A 6,821-nucleotide genomic window follows, 5' to 3' on the forward strand; every position below is an offset into this window, starting at 1 on the left:
GCCAGACCCCACACCGCAATAATCACTCAGCAAAAATTAGTGCAACTTGGCTGGGATGTTTTGCCTCACCCACCGTATTCACCAGACCTTGCGCCATCCGACTATCACTTGTTCCGGTCCCTGCAAAACTCCCTCAACGGGAAATCGTTCGCTGATCAGACAGCTGTGAAAACGTACCTCGACCGGTTTTTCGCCTCTAAGCCCCAGATCTTCTATGAGAGCGGAATAATGAAATTGTTGGAAAGATGGCAAGAGGTCATCAACAAAAACGGAGAATATATTATTGATTAAAATTCATCCTTTGTATGAAAAAAACTTGTTTCATTTTAGCCTTTAAAAACCGAACGAATATATGGATCCACCCAATAGTTTGTGATTTGTGATCAGGGTGAGCGTCTTTATTTTCGAAATATTTAATTATAATTTTAAGATTTTTAATAAATTAGTTTTTCATATTCTCTATTTTGATATTTCCATTATTTCCTTTTTTTGTTTATTTTTTTTTCTTTTTTTTCACTCTTTTTGGGTTTAATTCTGGTAATTTAAATTCTCGAGGTAGGGGAGCTTACCATGACAGGATAATTTTTATTCACAGTTTATGTATGTTAGTTTGCGTTGTCTCTAAGGAGGGCTCAAAAGTGAGCCGAAACATATAAGCGCGTTTTAGTGAATAAAGAAGTTTCACACTTCATAGATATATTATTTACGCGACGTCTTCTGCGCTTGACTCCTACTGCCCGTATCCTTTTCAGTTCTTTGTGTCACCTATTGAGATGCTTACTCACCTTTTGTCGAAATAGCTTCGAAGGACTTCGAAGACATTCTTAGGACATTCTCTCGACTTCAAGCCTTGCAGTACTAAGAACCAGACGTTGTCAAAAGCATCGGAAATGTCAAAGAGCAATGCCACTGTGTACTTTCCTTCGGAGGCAGAAACCGCTCGTTGCAGCTCCACGACCGCGTCCTTCGTCGACTTGCCCGGCACAAATCCGAACTGCCGATCGGAGATCTTTCCCGGCGTCAGTGCCGCGTCTGTTAAGCGCATTTTGAGAAGCTTCTTGAAGAGTTTGTTTATTACAAGGAGGAGGCATATTGGCCTGTAGAATTTTGGGTCCTTCACGTCCTTGTCTTTGCCCTTCAGAAGGATTTCTAATGAGCCTTCCTTCCAGACTGTAGAGAAGATGCCCCACTGAAGACACCCATTGAATTCTTAGGAATTGTTCAGGGATTTCTCTTACCGATATTTTTAGTACTTTGACTTCTATTAGGTCTATGCCTAGAGCTTTGTCGTTCTTAAATGTTTTGACCGCTATGGCCATTTCCTTCCCCGTGAAGACTGGGGTATCTGCCGTATCTGACGCTATTCTTGCTTCTGATTTCGCCTTGTTTTTGCGTATCTTCGTGGCTTAGGTCATATGTGTATCCAACAGACATTGTGCCGTTTCCTTTGCGGTTTTTGTCAGATGCTCACCTCTTCTGAGTGTGCTTATGACCTTTTCTATTTTTATCTTATTTGCTTGCTATTTGTATATAAAGCCCTATGACTTTTCATTACCACATTCTGTGACAAACTTTTGCCAGTTTTATACTTTATCCTCCTTATCGCTCTGTGTACTGAGATAAAGATTTTTGGTATTCTTGTTTTAAGGTACTGATTGTTCCAATTTCAGATTCAGTCCTTTGATTTCTTGATCCTCTTAATCCTTAGATCACTTTCCTCTTTCGGTTTACCTCTTTTTTCAGCTTTGTCAATTCTTCCGTCTATCACGGATTTGACTTTCTGAAAACTCTTTTTCTCGGCATCAATTTTTCGCATGCCTCCAAGATTATCTCCTGTAACTCTCCGGCCACTCTTTCTACTTCTTCTGTGGATCTCGGGCCAAGGATCCGAAGCTTCGATCCGGATAGATTTTTCAGACTCTCACTGAATCGCTCCCAGTCGGCCCGTTGTGTGTCATTCGCCGTCTTTAGCGTTTTCAGCCCGATCTCCACGGGACTGGTCGTTCATTCTCGCCTCATCTTCCATATGCCGATGAGTTGGCTTATTTGAGGGGATACCAGGATCACGTCTATAAAAGACAATCCCCTCTTCGCTTTGAAGGTTGACCTTTAATGGACTTTGTTTATTACCTCAAGATCAAACGCGCGAATGAGGATCTCAAACCTCCTTCCTTTCTTATCAGTCTCATGGGAATCCCAAAGAGCAACGATCGCGCATTGGCATCTACCGCCAATATGAGTCTCTCACCGCTTAAGGAATGAAGCACTTTTCGAGGTGCCTGAGATGATTCTTAATTTCATCGCTGTACTGAAAGTAACATGACACGACGTATATTGATAGGCCAGAGGCCTGCACTTCCGCACACACGCAGTGGGTCGTGCTAAGCTGCGAGACAAATCATCTGCTGATTGCTATCAACGCCCGTTCCGAGCGCATTGCAGCAACTTTCATCCCCGTTCCTAGCCCAAAAGATGTGGCTGTCACCTTGCTTCCTGACATATGGTTCCTGCAATAGCAGGATGTCAAGTCGTTTCTCGGCGATGAGCTGACGCACTTCACCTGTTATCGTAGCTGACCGCCCCGTATTCAGCTGCATCTTAACTCCTAGTGACTTGGAGCTGATGACGCTTGAGTGTCTTTGTGATTTTTGGGTATCACATCTTTGTAGGACTATGCTGACTTCACGATGATATCTTTTGTTTATTTTTGCCACTTGCCCTTTTCGTTAGTGTGCATATTTCTTTACCAGATTATCACATTCTTCCAGGGCTATTTTGACAGCGCGAAGTTTGCTAACTGTCTTTGATGACTCTTTTTGAGCATCACATCTCTCTAGGACTATCTTGACACTTCGACCTTTGCTAATCTTAACTATTTTCTCAGCCTTGGTGCTCACACTTTGCTTTACTTTACTGTTGTTTTTACTTTTGACTTCCATATAATTATGATATTACTTTCTTGGTAGAGAGAAGAAATCAAATGACGTACCCACCTATACGCCACTAAGTCTGATTTACTCCAGTCGGGCGACAAGTACTCGTATTAGATTCAACACAACAACTTTATATTATAAAAAAATGTACATGATTTTGTCGCACACTGTCTGTCGGTTTACATAATTCATTCAGCTCGCGATGTTCTCCACAATGAGAGTTTCGCTACAGCGTACTCGCTCTTACGGTGTCTTGAACATCCGATATCGCATTCGGTCTCACATTCGATCTCGAGTTGTCGTATTACAGAATAAATTTTCCACGTCTCGCGGCGCGCCGCATATACTGGCTATCTCGCGCTTCGCGCCCGTGGCTAGAAAGTTCTCGATCTTGGCCAATCTGGCCCTATACCGAGAGGTAATTCCTCTACTCAATATTACGGTCAGACGAAGACCTCCCTGCTCCGCTCGCTCACTGTATGCTAGTCGCGCGTTCCCTTCTCTAGCTACCGACCCCTACTCGGAGTCCGCGCTATAAGCGCTTACACGCCTTCGACGCCTAGTGTGCTCAACTTGCTCTCAACCGACGTTCATCATTATTATTACTTATCGCACCCTTTTTCCTGTTTCAGGTGTGCTCTGCCGCTAGTTCTCGTAGTAGCCGTCATCTCTTCCTTTCTCAGATAGACTTAGATAAGTATGTCCCTTGACTAGGTTTTCTCATTACAGGTATCCCCTGATATGAGTATCCCTTTTGTTTAACCTATGAACTAGTTACTAAGTTCCGTGGTACCCATTCGGTATTCCCAGTGTTTTTACATATATACATACATTGTGCCAGATCTCTCCGTCAATCCTCAAGGCAACTCTCTCTATCACGTCTCGCATCGGAGATTTTCCGCCCTGTCGTTCTTTCTTTTCTTAGGAAAATGCGTTTTCGGGCCCGTTAAGGGTGATAATCGGAATCGGCCTCCGTTATTTCTCAGGGCATTTCTTGCTTTGAAGCATGACGATGGTGCTTTCGAAATATCACACTCCCTTATGTGCAAAACAATGCGAAATGTTTCATTTGGCGCGGGATTTTTCGGGATTCGGCTCCGTTATATCTCTTTATCCTCCATGCCATGGAGATTAATAGTTACGGATCCCTGATTGGACCCCGCGTTTGCCCATAATCTCGTTTTTCTGGATTACCCGTAGCCTTACTCCTATTGCTATGGCAGTCTCCCCAGCCCGTTCTACGTGACTGGAACGCACTCTCGCGCCAATATATATATACGCACATAAATTTATCTTAAAACTAATGCTAATTGCCAAATGACTAATAATGTTTGTATTCTTTACTATTGTACGCAGTGACGCGTTATTGCTAGCTATCTAAATGAAAATTAACGAAATGCATAAAAAAAAACAAAAACACAACTATATTTATTAACACAGCAGATATGTTCACGATTGTGCACACGCACTCCACTCGACAACTGTTCCGGCACACCGCTCACGGACGAACGAACTCGTCACCAACCGATCACGCGGTCTCTCGCTGCTCGTTCTTTCCTTCTCACACACTCTCCCGCTCGCTCTAGAGCGAGTGCCCAATAAGATCTCTCGCTTTTCTCCGAAGGGCGGGAGACACGCATGAAACATTTCCAACACTTCCACCGTTTCTGCGTGTCATACCTACACTTTCACGCAACATACAAAAACGCTCTCTCGGAAGTGCCTTCGTAAAAATATCTGCTTTTTGGTTTTCTGTACACAAGTACTCGACCTTTAGTTCTCTTGACTCTATTCTTTCGCGTATAAAATAATAACGGACATCTATGTGTTTTGTACGTTTGTGAAACTCAGGATTTTTAACTAACTTTATCGCACTAATATTGTCTACAAAAATCACAGTCTCGTCATCACATGGATGTCCGATACCGTCTAATAGTCTTCGCAACCATATCGCTTCTTTTGACGCTGCCGACGCAGCAACGTATTCCGACTCTGTCGTGCTCAATGTTACCAACTTTTGACGTTGGCTCGACCATGTAACGGGACCACCGACGAGTTGGAAAACATAACCTGTCGTTGATCTCCTCGTTTCGAGATCGCCTGCGTAGTCGGCATCCGAATATCCGACCAATTTTGGCACGCTTCCACCGCCACGAAACTTGATTCCGTACTCGATCGTTCCGGACAAATACGCAAATATTTGCTTCACCGATCGCCAGTGATCATTGTTGTGATTATTTAGAAATCGACTTACAGAGTTTACCGCGTATGCTATGTCGGGTCTCGATATAATTGCTAAAAACATGAGTGATCCTACGGCCTCTCTGTACGGCACGTTTTCCGCTCGTTCTTCCCCTTCGACAATGGGGTGCAAAATTACACTCGGATTCGACGGCACACTCATTGGCTTCGCACAGCCCATACCAAACCTCTCAATCACACGCTTAGTGTATGCACTCTGGTGTATAAACAAACTCTTTTCTTTGCGATCGCGCTCGATTTGCATGCCGACAAATAGGCTCGTATCGCCGATCGTGATTTTAAATGAATCGTTGAGATGCCTGAGCACGCACTCCAAAGCATCTCTCGATTCTGCGGCAAGCAAACCGTCGTCTACAAATAATGCCAAATACACAACCGATCTTTCTACCTTACCGACGAATATACATTTGTCCGCGTCAGTCTCGTGAAACTCGAACTGTCTCAAGAACGCACGGAACTCGCGGTTCCAACACCGAGGTGCCTGTTTGAGACCATACAAAGATTTTTGTAAGTGACAAACAACACTTTTCGCGGCACTTCGTTTCACTGTCAATCCTTCCGGCACTTCCATGAAAACCTCTTCGTCCAGTTTCCCGTACAGAAATGCTGTCTCCACATCGAACTGTGTTAACTCGAGATCCTTCTCCGCGACGACGGCCAACAATACTCTCAGCGAGTCGTAACGTACAACCGGGGCAAATGTTTCAGTGAAGTCGACTCCTTTCCGTTGCATAAAGCCTCGTGCACAGAGACGTGCCTTGAACTTGACAACATCGCCTCCCGTGTTCTTCACGACCTTGAAAACCCACTTCGAATCGACTGTTTTCATTTCCGGCTTCCTTTCGACTAGCGTCCACGTTTTATTCTCGTCGAGAGCACTCAGTTCCTTACTGATCGCCTTGATCCATTTGTGAGCGTCGTCACTGCGCATCGCCTCCTCAAATGTTCCCGGAATTTCATATTCAGCCACGTTCAATTCGTATCGCAACGGCCGCTTCAAGGATTCTCGATCGCGTAGCTTTCGTACAGTCTCGCCTGGTGCTTGCTCAGCAAATCCTGGCGAACCATTTTCTGCGTTTTCGTTGGCCGGCGATAACATCACCTCTTCGTCACTGTCTTGGTCGTTGTCCTTTTCGCGTACTGGAGCAGCCTTTGCTTCCACCTTTGGTAGGACTATTTCATCGTCCGACTCTCTATTCACCGAGAGTGTAATATTTTCGTTTTTCTCGTTAAAAACAACATCACGTGTAACCGACACCATTTTTGTCGCCGGATCGTACACGCGGTAATTCGAAGAATTTGAATCGTAGCCGACAAGTATCATTTTTTTCGCTCGAGCATCGAATTTCGTCGTTTTCTGTTTCGGGATATTTACAAACGCTTCAGACTCGAATATACGCAAGTGACTCATGTTAGGCTTCCGACCGATCCACCTTTCGTACGGTGTCGCACCGTTTCTCACGCTCGACGTACCTGCTCGGTTCATTAAATAAATAGCCGTGCTGCACGCCTCGGCCCATAATTTATTCGGCAATCCTTTTGCATGCAACATTGTTCTCGCGCTTTCAATCAGTGTGCGGTTATCGCGTTCCGCTTTCCCGTTCTGTTCGGGCGTATACGGTGCCG

This window comes from Trachymyrmex septentrionalis, unplaced genomic scaffold (genome assembly GCF_001594115.1).
Source record: "Trachymyrmex septentrionalis isolate Tsep2-gDNA-1 unplaced genomic scaffold, Tsep1.0 scaffold161, whole genome shotgun sequence".
Lineage (NCBI taxonomy): Eukaryota > Metazoa > Arthropoda > Insecta > Hymenoptera > Formicidae > Trachymyrmex > Trachymyrmex septentrionalis.